Raw genomic sequence first — 17485 nt, 5'->3', positions numbered from 1 at the left:
GGAGTTGATGTGAATCAACTCGGCGATGAAAAAGAGGCGAGAAGGGGTCACTGTGAGTGACCGGACGCTGGCCTCGGCAGGACCAACGCGTTTGATCAATGGTAGCAGTGAGCGTGCGGTCTTGGTCTCATGACCGGATGCTGGCATGAAGAGTGACTGGACACTCAGGGCCTACGTCCGGTCAGTGCTAACAAACGCTGACATGGTGGCATAAGGAACAGCTGTGACGCGTGGTAGTCGGAGAATGACCGAACTTAGGTGCTGCATCCGATTGTGTAGGAGCGGTCGTGTCCGGTCACAAAATAGAGGATCGGGGAGCTCTCTAGAAACAACTAGACTCTGACTGGTCTACGTCCGGTTGTGCTACACCAGACATGTTCGGTCACGAAACAGAGGCTTGGGGAGCTCTCTAGAAACGACCGGACTCAGGCGATGGTGCATCCAGTCTTGACACTGTGCTATGTCCGGTCATCATGTGACCGTTGGAGTGTGAAGTTACCGTTGAGATCGGACAGCTTCGGTTCAACGTAGAGCAACACATGGATGGCGTAGCACGACTGGACGCTGGCAGGGTGTGTTTGGTCGTCCCGAGTTTTGCCCAGCGAAGGGGTAATGGCTAGTTTACCTCATGGGGCTATAAATAGAAGGTGGTCTCGGCCATGTCCGACGTTGAGCACCTTGGGGGACTTTGTGTCCATGCTTGAGAGTGCTTGGGAGCAATCTAACTCACTCTAGCTTGATAGTGTTCATCTGATTGAGTGAGTGAGCGATTCTAATGCAATTGCATCATGAGGTTGCATCGAGTGGCATTAGGTGATTGAGTTGCAAACCGGTGGTGCTTGTTACTCTTGGAGGTTGCCACCTCCTAGACGGCTTGGTGGTGGTCTCCGTCGAAGCCCACAAGAAGCTTGTGCTGTGCTCCGGAGAAGAGCTTTGTGAGGGGCATTGTGCTCGCCCCACGGGAGCCGCGAAGAGCAACTCGAGTTGAGTGTGTCATTGAGCTACCCTCACTTTTGGTGTAGGTTCTTGCGTTGCCCGACATACGGGCTTGGCGGGTGATTCCAATTAGTAGCCAAACCACCAAGTGAGCGGTCGACACAATGGAGACATATCATGTTGGCAAGCACATGAACCTCGGGAGAAAATCACCGTGTCAATATTGTTCTTCCCGTTGGTTTGCAATCCCCTTAGACAAGCTTGTAATTACTTTCATATACATTGTGCTTGTGTAGTTGCTCTTGCAATTAGTTAGCTTGTGTAGCTTACTAGTTACCTTCTTGCTTGTGTAGCATAGAAGTAGCTCCCTTGCGTGGCTAATTTGGTTTGTGTAACCTTGTTAGTCACATTGCTTAGTTTGTATAGCTAAGTATTTGCGCTCTGTAATTTGGCATTGGTTGCCTTGTTATTGAGCATTGCTAGTGAGCTTAGGAGCTTTGTGCTTTTGCTTACTAGAATTGTGTAGGAGCTCCCCGCTATGCAAAATACTAGTGGCATAGGTTTGTGTGACCTTGCTCCTAGAATTGGATAGGTGAGCTCTATCTAGTTTGGCACCTTAGTTGCTTAATTAGGATCTTTGCAAGGTGCTAGAGAACATAGATAGATTGGTGTAGTCTTGGCTAGACCGATAGTTTTAATTCCGCACTTGTTTCGGTTAGCCGACACGATTGTGTTTTACGAAAGGACTATTCACCCCTTCTAGTCCACCATCTCAACCCTACAATTTGTATCGGAGCAAGATCTCTCATTTGTGGTCTTCGCCGACCCGAGAGGATGGCGTCTAGTGGGTTAGATGTTTGTGAGACATATATTTTTGATGGCATAAACTTTGCACTTTGAAAAAATTACATGCTTGATCATTTTCGTGCAAAGGGACCTAAGTTTTGGTGGATTGTCACTAGTGGTCTCACTCATTTCTTGGACGATAGAAATCTCACCAAAGCTCAAAGAGTTCTTTATGAACTTGATGCACATGCTTGTTGTTTTCTAATGAATGCATTGAGTTTTGATTTGATGAAATAAGTAAACATCACGGGAACTGCTCGTGAGATATGGGAGTCCATCAAGCGCACCTTCGGTGATTCCTCCACATGGGATGATGGCAAGTTCAAGGATGATGAGCCCAAGAAAGTGACTCATGAGGATGTTGAGCATGACCACAATTTGGTGATTGTGGAAGATTGCTCTACCTCATGGTCAAGTGATAATAATATTGATGCTACCACAAGATCACTTGACAAGGTCGATGATGATGCATCAAGTGATGTATATGATGATCCTACCCCATGCACACTTGATGGTGATGTTGGATCATGCTCGGGCTATGAGAGTGATGTTTCTTCAAGCTCTCCAACTACACCATATTGCTTTCTGTCACAAGGTGACACCAAGGTATCAAATGATAGTGTGGTTGATCATGTTGATTCATATGATGAGCTTGTGAGTAGACTTGCTAGCTTGACCATGTATTTAGAAAATGAGAAAGCTAAAACAATAAAATTGGAAAATGAAAACTCATTTCTAAAGAACTCTTGTGAAGAACATAAGAAATTATTTGATGCTCTTAAATCTTCACATTGTGAGCTAAAATTGAATCATGAGACACTACTTGCATCTCATGAAGAATTATTAAAACAACATACTTCTCTCATTAAAGTGTTTACAAAGAAACTTAAAAATAATGAGAGCCCATCACATGGATCAAATGATAAATTACAAAATGTTGCTAACCCTTGTGATGTAAGTAAGAAGCATGTATCCACCTCTTGTGATGATTTATTAAATATGTCATGATCTTCACATATACAACATGTTCGCTTGCTCATATCTAGCTTATAAGCCATGGCTTATAAGCCAACGAACAATATTTTTCTCTCACACCAAACCAGCCAATAGTACTTTCAGCCATGGCTTATAAGCCAAACCAGCCCAAACAAATAGGGCGATAGATGGTTGTTCTACTTCTATGTCTTGTAAGACTAACCTTTTGAAGGAGGACAATGAGCTCAAAAATAAAGTGAAGAATTTGAGCAATAAGTTAGAGAGGTGCTACAACTCAAAAGTCACCTTTGAGCACATGTTAAAGACTTAAAGAAACTATGATGACAAGTGTGGCCTTGGCTTAAATAAGAAGATGACAAAGGGCGAAAGAAAGAGAGAAAGAAAGATGAAAAAGCTACAACAAAGAAAGCTCTCTCATACCATGTGCTACCGGTGTCATGAAGCGGGACACCTTGCAAATAGTTGCCCTAATATTGAGAAACTAAAAAAGATAAAGAAAGAAGAGAGGATAAAGCATGTGAAGTGCTTCAAGTGCCGTACTTAGGGTCATCTTACCTCAATGTGCCCAACCAAGCAATTGGTGAAGCAACTAGAAGAGCATCAACCAAAGTCACAAGTTAAGAAAGAGAAGATACCCCAAAAACAAGTTAAGATCTATATCTATGATGAAGATGATGGTGACTTAATGACGAAGAAGAAAACCAGAAGATGATGGTGACTTGATGACGAAGAAGAAAACCAGGAGGGGTGGTGGAAAGGCAAGGCATCCAATGAAAACTCAAAATACCATGATGATGAGCAAGAATGAAAATAAGAAAAAAGATTATGCTCACATACGAAACACTTTGCCTCTAAGTGTCCTAGATAAGCAACTGTAGCAGGTAACAGTAAGGCTCAACATAAACAGGGAGCCATCTCAGCCAGCCAAACAAGTGGTGGTAGTATTGATAGTACGGAAAGAAGTTCAAAAGCTCTACACCATTTAGTTTTTTAAGGTGGGAGTTGAATCCCTGAGCAGGCGAGGTGGTACTAAGCAGAGGGTGCTTGGGAGGGGAAGGGGAATCGGGCCAGCGTGCCGTAGGAGTGGGACATGGTTAGTTAGTTGGGCCGGCCCATCCTGCCACGTCCACGAAGGAAGAGCTGGAAGCACTTATATTTACGTACCATACGTGTTAATACTACTACTTATTTATACATATTTGGTCAAACTAAATAAGTTTTACTTCTAGACGTACACTTACTTTAAGAGAGTGGCACTCCCTCCCTCTGTGAATAAATTAATATCTAGAATTGTTATAAATTAAGTATTTTTAAGTTTGACCAAATATATAAAACAAGGTATCCAGTTTATGACATCAAATCAATAAAATATATTTTCATATTTTATTTATTTGGTGTCCTAAACATTGTTGTATTTTTTCTATAACTTTGGTCGGTCTTAAATTTTTTTGACTTAAGATAACTCTAAAAAATAATTTATTCAGGGACGAAGTGACTACCATTTTATTTTGATAGCCCATGCGGGCAGAAGGTCCTCGACCTAGATTGATTTTATTTCATTTCTAGTGGCTCAAAAGGCTAAATTCCAAAGCTTAAAACAACTCCAACAGTTTAGCTAAAATTAATAGCCAAATTTCATTGTTTAGCCATTTTGTAAAATAGAAAACTCCTCAAAAAAGAAGAGGTTCACAACAGTCTTGCTATTTCATAAAGTCAGATAACGAGCGCCCATGGTTGGCTATATATGGGCATGGCCACAGAAAATAAGGGATAGTCAGCTTCCTATTTTACAAAGTCAGATAGCACATCCGTTAGAGCCTATTTTTTGCTATACAAATTCTAAAATAGCCTCCACGACAAGAATAGCAGAGTGGAGTTGCTCTTACACATCAGGCTTACAGCTCGCGTTGGTATATTGCCTCAAAAAGAGTTGAGCACCAGGCTTCGCAGATGTCTTCATCCCCTGATGGTAGGCAGTTACGCCAGAGTTTCGAACTAGTCTTGCATGCCGCAAGCGTCCTTTTGCATATCGTGGAATACCAACATTGTGCCGTTGTTTCATAAAACAGGGCGAACACATTGCAGTGCGTGTCCGACACATGCACCGAATGCCTTATGCATGGCAAGGGCGAACACATTGCAGTGCGTGTCCGACACATGCACCGAATGCCTTATGCATGGCAAGTGCTCACCAGTGCGATGCATGTTGAGGCCACGTGGGAAACCAAACATGCCCTTAATGCATGCGGATCCTCTGCCTTAGTGCCTCGCGGGGACATTTAAGCCTGGAATTAAATTCTTTATACGTTGCTCAAGTTACAGACATGATTGCATTTGACCAAATGCTCATGGTCATGCTTGCTATATTCCCTCAAGAGAAGTAGTGCCTTATGCATGGCAAGTGTTCTCTCTCCGTGCCAAAATAAACACATGTCTCATTTTATAAGGAGTCAACCGAATATAAGTTTGAGTAGATATATAGGAAAAAAATATACTATCGTTTCTATCTTTAAATATAATTACTATGAAAATACTTACATTATGTGATTAGTCTAATGGTAATTATTTAGTGTCACAAACTAGATAATGAAATAGTTTTCTAAACCATGATATGTGCAAATTAGGGAAGAACATCCCTGAGTTTGTAGGAATGCTGAACATTTTTAAGTGCACTTTATGCATTAGAGCTCGCTACATTAGTGAGTAATAACCCCATGTTAAAATATGTGCGTAAATATTTCCCATAAAACTATATTATAGCATACATGAATGGGCCTCCACTTGTAGTTGGAGATACATGAATTTGAATTATTTTAAGCCCATGATAGGGGATATCTTTTGAAGTGTGCTATTAAAGATTTAATATTGGCATTAGGGGGAGAGAAAGCCTATGTTGAATGCCAAATATTATTTTCATAGAAGGAAAATTGTCTTAAGAGAAAAATATTCCTTGAAGCTTGAAGCAGTAATAGTATCACGCACTAAATCAAACAATAGTTTGACTAATGCTCTTTTGAAGCATGAAGCGGAGCATATGCCAGATATTTTTGAAAATAAGTGGAGTAACTTAAAGTTATAAATCAGAAGTTGTGTTTACTAGTAGTAAACTAAATGTTGAATACTATCAAGCTAAAATCAACGGAGACGCCTGTGGATTCTAATTTAGTGTATACTTGTTGAATAGAAATAAAACAAGAATCCTCCATTCTCATGAAGAGAACACCTCATGAAGAAGGTTAAGCACCTCATGAAGAGAATCATCATGAAGATGAAATCCAACACACTAAGCATGCACTTCATAGTGTTGGGTACGCAGAACAATAAATTATCTCTTGTTTGGGAAATGACAAAGAGATAGAATAATCTCACATTGTGAGAGTGTTGGGAGAAAATAATAGTTGTTGACAACGCTACCTCTACAATTGCAAATGTTTCTCTTATGAGAACCCGGATCCGAAAAACAAAGTCCATGGCAAAGTCTCCTGTAGTGATTATATCGGGTCAATGAAGAAAGCAATTGAGGTTGAATCTCCTAGTAAGAAGAAACAAATGTTCTGATATATCTCTGGCAAATGAAATGAATGAATATAAAATATGCAGTTAATAAGTGGATTACGAAGATCCAAATAGTTCCTTAAGAATATAAATCGCAACATATGAAAATTAAATTGCATATTAAGTATTAAGAAGTCTAAGGTAGAATACATTCCTGAATAAATATCAAAGTCTCAAGAAGATCATGTCCTAGAAGGAATAGAGTCATTGAATGACTTTGTAGTGAATAGCACTATCTCATTGTGTATATCTCATAATAATCTCTCATGCAGCAGAGAATATATCTCGTAGAAGAGAAATATAATTCACCCAAAATGAGAACATCCTTGAAGGAATTAATCCATGAAGGATTTACCTGCCGATTCTTGAATAAACATCCTTAATCCCTAAAGTGAATATAGACCCGAGAGAAAGAAAATGAGGAATCCTAAACACCATGAAGGTGTTATAAGAACACTCAGAAAGTGCATATTGAAAGCTAGCAATGAAGTGGTGATATCCTCTAAATACTATAGAAGGTATAAGAAAAATGATGATTTTGGCAATTGAATTATCACCTAAATGCCAAGTGCAAGACTAGATTTATTATTTAGTGGTACAATCAAAATCCTAAAGATTTGTAGAACATATAATTAAAAAAACCACTGAGGGAGAATATAAGTATTCAAACTCTAGTACGATGCACTATCTAGAAGATATTGAATACTATAAATTATTTACCCCCATAATCCTCTGAAAGGATTTATTATCCTAAAGGATAAATTTTATTTGTTTTGCACAACTAATAAGTGGTCATTTATACATGAAGCATATTGCTCTTGTTTACTCATATTATAATTCATAGAAGAATTGCGAGCCAACATTTTGAAAGATATAACATTGTGGTACTGCATACCATTATTAAGCACACTTATGAAAAGTGTGGTTTGAACAATGATGTTCAAAGGATGACTTTATGAGGGGGAGCAATTTGATTGAATTTACCTTGAATATAATTAAAACCACTAGAATTACAAAAATCAAGTAGATCATATTTGCTAAAACTTTGAAGTTTATGCATAAATCATGAAGATCAATATCTATTCATGAAGAATAGAATATCTAGAAGAATACATCACCAAGAAGGTTAAATGTTGTACTCTTTTTTCTTATGTGAGTTTCTACTTGAATGTTTCTCGCACAAGGTTTTTAATGAGACAACATGTGCAATGCATTTAACGAATGCAATGTATTCTTTTCTTCAAACCATTTTTCCCACTAGGTTTTCGGATGGAGTTTTTAATGAGGCATGTGCATATTGTGGTAATCGCCTAAGGGGGAGTGTTGTAAAACATACGAACTCTATCTAAAAGAAAAGGAGAAGGAAGAATTCTAATTCTAGTGTATTTGTATGTGGGCTCTGTTAGGTCGAGATGGCGGACTAGAGGGGGGATGAGTAGTCTTTTCTAAATTTAATCGCGCCAGCTAACCGAAATAAATGTGGAATTAAAATAATTGGTCTAGCCAAGACTACACCCCTTTATCAAAGTTCACAAGCACCTTATAAAGATTCTAATTAGACTACAAAGGTGCCGTGCTAGTTAGAGCTCACCTATCTAATTCTTGGAGCAAGGTCACACAAACCTATGCCACTAGTATTTTACACACCGGGGAGCTCCTACACAATTCTAGTAAGCAATAGCACAAAGCTTATAAGCTCAGTAGCAATGATCAATAATAAGGCAACCAATGCCAAATTAGAGAGTGCAAATACTTAGCTACACAAACTAAGCAATGTGACTAAAAAGGTTACACAAACCAAATTAGCCACACAAAGGAGCTACTTCTATGCTACACAAGTAAGAAGGCAACTAGTGAGCTACACAAGCAAACTAATTACAAGAGCAACTGTACAAGCACAATGTATATGAAAGTAACCACAAGCTTGTGTAAAGGGATTGCAAACTAACGGAAAGAACAATGTTGACACGGTGATTTTCTCCTGAGGTTCACGTGCTTGCCAACACGCTACGTCCCCGTTATGTCGACCGCTCACTTGGTGGTTCGGCGGCTAATTGGCATCACCCGCCATGCCCGCACGTCGGGCACCGCAAGAACTTACCCCGAAAGTGAGGGTAGCTCAATGACATGCTCAACTAGAGTTGCTCTTCACGGCTCCCGCGGGCGCGAGCACAATGCCCCTCACAAAGCTCTTCTCTGGAGCACCGCACAAGCTTCTTACGGGCTTTAATAGAGACCACCACCAAGCCATCTAGGAGGTGGCAACCTCCAAGAGTAACAAGCACCACCGGCTTGCAACTCGATCACCTAGTCCCACTCGATGCAACCTCATGATGCAATCGTATTAGAATCACTCACTCATATAATCGGATGATCACTATCAAGCATATGTGAGATGGAGGGCTCCCAAGCACTCTCAAGCATGGACACAAAGTCCCCCAAGGTGCTCAGCCTCGGCCATGGCCGAGACCACCTTCTATTTATAGCCCCACGGGCTAAAATAGTCGTTACCCCTTCACTAGACGTTTTTTGGGTTGACCGGACGCGCCGGTCAGATTGACCGGACGCACCCTGCCAGTGTCCGATCTTCTGTGGCCTTTGCCTTGCAGTCTTCTGTGGCTGTGATGATAGCTGACATATCCACGTTCCACCTGCATAGTGAAAACATCTTTGTATTGTGCTTTTTTCTTCGCCATGGCCAGGTCGTGGATTCGAGTTTGTTCATGTCGAATTATTCAGATATTTAGTTAAGATAATATATGTCATGATACATGACATCTGTATGTTACTTTGCCAAGTTCAGATATTTAGCAATGTAAGGTGCCATGCTCAAACATGTTACCTGTGTACATATGGATAATTACCTTCTTATCTATGTATTCCTTCACAGCCAAAGGATATACTTTAGTCCTTACTACAAATAATGTTCCTTTCCCCATATGATTTCTTTGCAAAAAAAATCCCAGTTCAATTAGTTGCACACGTTGTACATGTTCGCTTTATTCGGTTTCAGTCAACTTCCTTTGCTTTTCATACATTTTCCTCGAAATTTATGGAAAATCTATGCTCCGTGCATGAGCAATACTTGGCTACAGTTTTCCATCTTTGCTGTATGTGCTCCCAATTTGGATTGTTACAAAGGCTGGTATTTCTCAGTGCATTCCATTGTGCCTAACTACAAGAGATCAGATGATGCCATTTCGTTTCTCTCTGAAGCCACTCTTATTCACTAAATTCCTGCTATTTTTCCATTGTAGTGATTTATAGGTTCAGTTGGTCATTTTGTTCTTCTTTCAGTACCGCATCTGTAACTTTGATACTTTGCTCTGTGTTGCATTTCAGCGGCTTTCTTCCTCTCAGTGCATTCATCAACTCATTTCCACAAGTTACCAAACAGGCTACTATGAAAAATTCAGGTCAATCATCATTTCCACAAAACATTAGGACTGCTACATTATATCCACAGAGGTCTAACATGCTTCGACAACGTTCATATATAAATTACGGAGACAAGGCAACGTCTTCAAAGGACCCTCCGACAAAAACTACTCATAGGGCCTCCCTAACTGGGACCCCAAAATAAGTAAATACATGGTGCCGGCTTAGTTTTCAGCTTAGTTGAGTTACCAAGGACAAGCATACTTTTCATGTACAGGTCTTGTAATTATTAGTCTACAAGCTACTTATTGAAAGCTACCCAAACAAAACCATTTACTAATTCTGAAATCAGTTAATGACAGCCACATTTTAATGACTTTGTTGGTCCAATCCTGTCAGTGTCTGCTTTGTTAGTCGGTGAAAAGTGTATGAACTTTGCCACACATTTCACAAGTAATATATGCATCCTGCAAGTTTCAACTTATTACATCCCCGAAAACAGCAAATCATATATGGAGTAGACTCTGCACTGCATTTCTCGGTACTTATGCCTGTATTGAGATCTAGATAAACACCGTTAGCTGCACGGTTTGATTTCCGTTTAATTACCGGCGTGCGCAAAGGCGCGCGTGATGGACTAGTTGGCATCATGCTGCAGAGTACATCCCTGTAGGGAGTCTACCAGGTTCAGCCAGCTGTTGAATTCATCTACAGATAGAGTCCTCCTAAAATCCATGACCCAAGCCTCATCTTCCCGACATTCAGACACAGAGCAGTGAGGACCTCTGACCAATTTAAAGATGTTTTCATAAGAGATGCTCAAAGGTACACTCTGGATCCAACAATCTTTCCAAAATTTGCAGTGTTTCCCATTTCTGACCTCGAACACTGCTCCCCATTTAAACAGGTGCTTCACTTTGTGAAGCCCCTGCCAAAACTGGGAGACCCCCTTGGCTTTAGATCCAAAGAAACCATCTTCATCCATATATTTAGCTTTAACAATCTTGAACCACAGCTCATCAGGTTCGTGGAAAATCTTCAAAATCCATTTTGCTAAAAGACAATCATTCATGATTCTTAAATCCTCATCTATTATTTGTTTCTTTTCTTAACCAGATTATATTCATATTTTGCTACATGACATGTCTTAATGTTGGAACATTAGGCGTAATCATCATACCAAGGATAATAATAGTAGAAATTAAATTGAAGGCGAAGATTAAAATTACGTACTCATGGTCCTGCATCTGCATGCTATTGCACCGTACCCATTATAGAATAGTTAACTGCATACTCCGATCCCCTAGTCCGAGTATTTGCTCGCAGTACGCAGGCACTGACGCATCATTGACGTATAATATACAACTAAAAACATTGGTGAACCAATCGTTCACAGGCGGCCGATACTCGCTCGCTTTCCCCGGCACGCGCGTGATTTCCTCCCTGCTCTCTTCCCCGGCGCTCATGATCTCCTCCTGAAATCACGCAGATCTTGTCCACCGATCCAATCATGTACAAAGGAAATCAGCTCCACTCACGTATAAAAGATCCGCGGCATCCTTTCCCATCGCTCCAAGTACACAGGAAGCAGCCCTAGTCGTCGCTCGCCGACGCCACCGCCGTGCCGAGAAGGAGAAGGCCCGACGACGGATTGCCGAGAAGCAGAGCTCGACCTCGCCCGCCGTCGTTCTCACCGTCGCACTTGCCGTCGTCGAGCACCACGTCCGCGCTCGCTGACGCCGCCGCCGCAACGCCGTGCCGAGAAAGAGAAGGCCCGACCACGGAGAGCGTGACCTCGCCGTGCGCGCCCGCTCTGTTGTCCTTGCCCCGCCCCGAGCCCCCAATCCACGGCCGACGGATCGCCGAGAAGGAGAAGGACCGCCGAGGTTCGCGGCCACGCCATCGTCCTCGCTCCGCGCGCTCGCCCGCACCGCCGCCTCCTCTCCCTCCCTGTCACGCCGCCGCCGCCTCCAGATTCAATCGGCGTAGCAGTGCTGGGCACTAGGTGCCCGCGCCCAAGGCCCAGCGCGACGCGCTCGACGCCGCCATCAAGGAGCTCGTTGATCTGGCCATCCAAAGGTACAGTGTCTCTGATTTTCTTGCCACTTCTGAAATGCAGCAGTATCAAGTTGACTTTACAATTCTAGCTCTTTATGTGGTGCAAATCTGAAACAACCTGCTGAATGTTCAAGGTGAAAGTGAAACAATACAAAAGAACACAGATTGATCTATTCTTGGTGATGGTGAAATCTTTAGGTAATGGTGAAATGATATGGACTTTTGTACCATATGTTCTGCGTGCATTGTGTGCATACTGGTCCTTACAACATAATATGTGGCATGCTCTTTGCAGTAGTTCTTTTCCTGTTGACTAAATATGTATGTTGTCTTACTGATCACTTATAAATACATGGAATTATGCCATCTAAATACATGGATTTATTGATTTTGAGCTGTCCTCATTTTTTTATTTTGTTGTGCTTCTTTTTCTTTAACACAATCTATCTGTTTAATCAATGCCTCCATTCACTGCTCACTGTCTGGCAATTGGTATGCAGAAACACAAACAAAATGAAATATAAAGGAGGAAAAGGATCTCGATTCAGTATAGATTTAGGACAACGTGTATGCAGTTGCAGGCACATAGTTCACCTCAGAGAGCACCTTAGGAAAATAATAATCACATATAATCAGTAGATGCTGTGAAGAAGGTAAATATGCAGAAGATGGTAAGTAAAGACAAGCATTCAAATTGTAAAACTGGTAAGTTCAGTCATTGCAAATAAGAAGAAAGAACCTTTTTGGTGCCATACTGGATCGCAGATTTCTTTAAATATGATACTATAAGTCTATAACAGGGGACAATAATTTATTAAATGGCAGTCTTTAGTAGGAAAAAAATGAAAAGGGCACAAAATGCTAACATGGTTGTTGTCAAATTTTTTAGCCTGCAAATCAGTGAGTACTCAAGTTCCAAGATAATGAGTTACTACATAGTACTTGCTTGTGCCACTACTGCAACTATAGGCCATTATTAGGCATTTGGATATCTGCAGTGTTATCTCTGTCAGTACTGCCAACATTTTCCTTTCTTTTTTTGATAGCTCAAGGACCAACCTTGTTTGGGGGATACACCGTCTGACACCATGCACCAATCGTCGAGTGTTGGCATGCAACGATCATAAGAAGCAGAAACTAAAGCACGGTCTGCCCACAGCCAAGTAGTCAATGGTCATTCCCTGAATATTTTCAAGATTATAATTTTGTTGTTTAGTGATCATCATATCTGCTTGCAGAATTTCACTTCTACTTACAATTACAAATTTCTTGAAATAACAAAAGATAGTCTTCACTTTTTTCTACTCTGGATCATCTTGAGTGGTAGAACATTTTTCTGTTTCATAAGGTAAGACCAAAAGAGAAGCTGCTCTCTGTGTGATCGAAATATATCAACTTAAGTAATCTATATAGTTTTCTACTTTTCAGTATAGAATGACCGAAAGATTAACACTGATATAATGATTTGATACCTATGCAGATCACTCTTGTCAAGCTTGTGCAGGTGTGTATTTTTTTGCAAGCTATTTCTGTAAGTGCTGGACGAGAGGGTCTATTCTATTAGTTGTTGGTTCATTACTATTCATTGGCAGACAGTATATTGCATTGCCCTTGTTGCTCTAAATTTCACAGACAAAATGGAATTCATGTATAGTTGTTTGCATCCCAAGGTCTAGCATGAAAAAATTAGCTTCTATTCATGAATCTATGAAAGAAACATGTGTTCCAGTGCATCTTGTTCATGTTTTTTTTACTGAAAGCTTGTTCATGATTTTTGGCACATGTTTTTTCATACGACTTAGTTTATACCACTGGAGGACCTCCTGATTTCATAGTAGTGCTGCTAATTATTTGTTACCACTGGAACCTCATCAGATTGTTCAGAACTGTACTAACTGAAACCTATGACTTATGGGAATCATACCAATGGAGCAATGGATTAATCGAGTGATGTTATTTCTCACAAAAATGTACCATATGCTCTGTGTGCAGAGTGTGCATACTGGTCCTTACAACATAAAATGTGGCATGCTCTTTGCAGTAGTTCTTTTCCTCTCAACTAAATATGTATGTTGACTTATGGATCGGTTATAAATACATGGAATCTTATTTTATATTGTCATGCCATCTAAGTATTCAGTTTAAACTTTCAACGATATTAATGCTAGCTGAAGTTTCAATCCATGCTCCGCAATTTCTAGAGAACAATCCATGGGTAAGAACTAAAACTCTACTAGCAACCAGCCTTGACTAAAAAAGGATGCAGCAGCACCTTTGCCATATAAATTTTTTGATTTTATTGTGCTACTTTTACTATCTGTTTAATTTCTTTTTCTACCTGTTTAATCAATGCATCCATTCACGCCTCACTGTGGTCCTAAATCTCAATTCAGGATCTGAATTCAGTATAGATTTAGGACCACGTGCTCTACTAATGCTTGACTGGGGCAAACAATTATAAAATTGATGAACATGAAAGCTGGTGTTCCACTGTATCCAGTTGCAGGCACATAGTTCCTTCAGCTTCAGTAATAGTTTCTGGATGTAAAAGAGAAAGTGGAACAACTTTAGAGACCACATATGAAACTTACTCTAATATGTCTTATTAACAGTCCATTTGGCGAAATTAATTTTGGTAATTAGATTGATCACAGTTTGTTTTGTGGATGAATATACAGCCAGCTTAGGCAAAAATCAACATAACTGAGCCGTGATGGGCTACCTTCTCAGAAAGCTTTTTGTTGATTATTAGTAGACCGATGAATTATCTCATCACAGTGGAGCATGTGATTAGTTAACTCTTCTTTCTGATATTTCCTTAGGTTGCTGAGAATTCCCATCACTGAGTGAAGGTCCATGGAAGATTGTGAGCCTTCACCGGTTCTCAGGTAATTATGTACACACTTTCCAGATATGGTGTTTAGCAATGTAGTTTTTTACTTGATTCACCTTGGCAAACTAATATACATCCCCATTCAGTATGAAGTTGTCTACCTAAGAATTTCAGTACTGGAGTTGGTAGAAATTTCACAACTACCTCACTTAACCAATTTGAGTTTGTAGCTAGGAACTTTCATGGCTCTCTAGCTCACTGAAACAATTTCATTTCTGGAGTTTGTAACTCACTGATGAGTTTCTACTGCACTTGGTCTGGTGCAGCATGAATAAAATTCAGAAAAAAATTATAGTGCACTTGGTCTACTGCCACCTCTTTGCTTCTTGCAACAAACTGCCATGCTGTACAAACTAGGTCTCTTTCAGAACTGCAACATGACATATGCCTTCACCTGGTTGTATAGTTACTACTGCATTTCGCCTGGTGCAGCGTGAATAAAATTCAGAAAAATTATAGTGCACTTAGTCTACTGCCACCTCTTTGCTTCTTGCAGCACACTGCCATGCTTTAGAAACTAATTATCATCCTATAAATAAAATGCAATGCATTTTCATCTCTTAACCTTGCAGCAGTTTCTGTCATTTTTTTTGGGTTATGTATGCTAATTATTTTTCTTATCTCAGGGATAGTTTTTACACCTCATCCTTTTTGATGTCCTGAAGAAATAAAAGGCATTGATTATTTTTGTTTGATACATCTTTGATTCATTATAGCCTTTAAGTGCTAATTGCATTATTTTATTATAGATATATTCATACAATGGATAATAATTCTCGTGCACCATTGGGAGACAAGACTAACACCTCCAAAGAAGGTGATATAGCATTGTATCAAATATTACACGGCATGTACTATGTGTATGTTAACTTATATTAATTCAAAATTAACTGCAGCCGATGCTAAAGTACGTAAGAGGGAAAGGGATAGAGCTCGATGGCAACAACAAAAGGATGCAATTAATAAGAGGCGTCGTGAAGCCTATCGTCAAAGAAAAAATCAACATGTTATTGGAACGACCGGTTGTAATGCATCCTAACATATGCGTGTCGGTGGAGGATCTAAGGAGGCAACTGTTGATGATGAAATCCGTCTTTCTCATGATATATGCATACCACACACGGGGGAAGACAGTGACCTTGATACTCTAATTGATAGCATATTCCCTAACCTCAATGCAAATATGTCAAGCAAAGATTATATCACCTCTCGAGTGATCTTATCTACACGAAATGACTGGGTTGATATGATTAATATAAAGATGTTAGGTTGGTTCTACGGGGATGAGATGGTGTACCATAGTTTTGATTGTGCGATGGATGATCCGAACAACTACTACCCTGAGAAATTCCTAAACACTTTGACACCCAATGGTCTATCTCCATATGTGTTGAAGCTAAAGATTGGTTGTCCGGTCATATTGCTTAGGAACATTGACCCTGCGAACGGACTTTGTAATGGTACCAGGCTTATCATACGGGGGTTCCAAAAGAATACACGCATAAATTGTGTTGGGACAGCACGCTGGAAAGTGGGTTTTTCTGCCTCGCAAACCCTTATGCCCGTCGGATGACGAGATGTTCCCTTTTCAATTTAAGCGAAAGCAGTTCCCTATTCGGCTCAGCTTCGTGATGACCGTTAACAAGGCCAGGGGCAGACTATTCCAAACATCGGGGTATGCTTGGCACAATCAGTGTTCTCACACGGCCGATTATATGTGGCGCTATTAAGAGCTATGGCAAGATCGAACATATATTAGGATTCTAGCTGTGCGGGCTGCTGAGAAGGATGTCAATAAGGGGAAAGGGAAAGGAAAGGGGAAGAAGAAACTGACAAAAGATATATTCATAAAGAATATCACATATAAAAAGGTTCTAACTCCATAAAAGAGGTAATGCATCACACGTCGATACTTTTTTTTTAGATATCAATAGTACTTTAACTTTAAAAATTAACAAACAACTTATATGCAGGATACTTCTAACTATAGCTTGAGCCATCCGCATGCTTTAGCTGCAAGAAGTCAAACGTCGCATCTTGGATATGAAAATCTTCTGAATCATCTTTGATTGCTGACCAACTGCAGCTTGGTGTCTATGCAAAGCACATTCTCCTGGTCAAACTATTGGGAGATTAGGTTATTAATTATACAGTATATTGCAGAACATGTATTGTGAAACTTAAACTTGTTATGATTAAGGTGAATGCTCGGGTGTTGCAACGGGAAAAAATACCGGATAACATGTATGTATTGTAAAACACAAACTTATAAAAAAATTATTGCTAATCTTTCTAAAATCTATCTCTATCTCTACAACTAAAACATATCGTGCACCTGGCACTCGCCCCACGCGCGATGTCCACCCCGGCTTCGTGCAATCGCCCCCCACAATATGTACCGTTGCAGCGCATGGGCATTTACTTAGTTATAGATAAAAAAAATATAAATATTTATAATATTAAATAAATATCATTTGATTAATTATAAAATTTATTTTTTAGTAAATGAATTTAGAGTCATAAATATGAATAATATTCGCTAGAAATTTGATCAGATATAAACTAATTTTGCGAACGTAGTCACATGTTTTCTTGACGGAGGAGTACTCGGCAGCGCGGAACTGCGACAGAGGTGAAGGTGAGGTGACGCCTAGTGGGGCCCTGTTCGCATGCTCATGTGTAGTAGTACTGTACAGCAGGAGTAGCACCGTGGGAACTGGTGGACGTGTCAGGGAGTAGTGAGGGTAACTGGTTGCAGTAGTGAGGGTACTAGTAGTCCACTACGCAAATGGTGTTTGTGATACATGTCCCTAATTAAGCAAA

At 40.2% G+C, this 17485-nt stretch overlaps 1 long non-coding RNA gene across 2 annotated transcripts; it reads left to right on the top strand.

Annotated features, from left to right (window-relative positions):
* The first annotated feature begins 11117 nt into the window (after positions 1–11117).
* LOC136504119 (uncharacterized) lies at positions 11118–15938 on the top strand. Of its 2 annotated transcripts, XR_010770776.1 has the most exons (7): positions 11118–11790; positions 12816–12942; positions 13250–13300; positions 14592–14657; positions 15289–15336; positions 15412–15479; positions 15559–15938. It is a non-coding gene; the product is annotated as an uncharacterized lncRNA (long non-coding RNA). The 2 variants fall into 2 exon arrangements; XR_010770775.1 differs by lacking the exon at positions 15289–15336.
* The last annotated feature ends 1547 nt before the right edge of the window (positions 15939–17485 follow it).

This window comes from Miscanthus floridulus, chromosome 14 (genome assembly GCF_019320115.1).
Source record: "Miscanthus floridulus cultivar M001 chromosome 14, ASM1932011v1, whole genome shotgun sequence".
Lineage (NCBI taxonomy): Eukaryota > Viridiplantae > Streptophyta > Magnoliopsida > Poales > Poaceae > Miscanthus > Miscanthus floridulus.
This window is presented reverse-complemented; position numbering and strand designations above follow the sequence as displayed.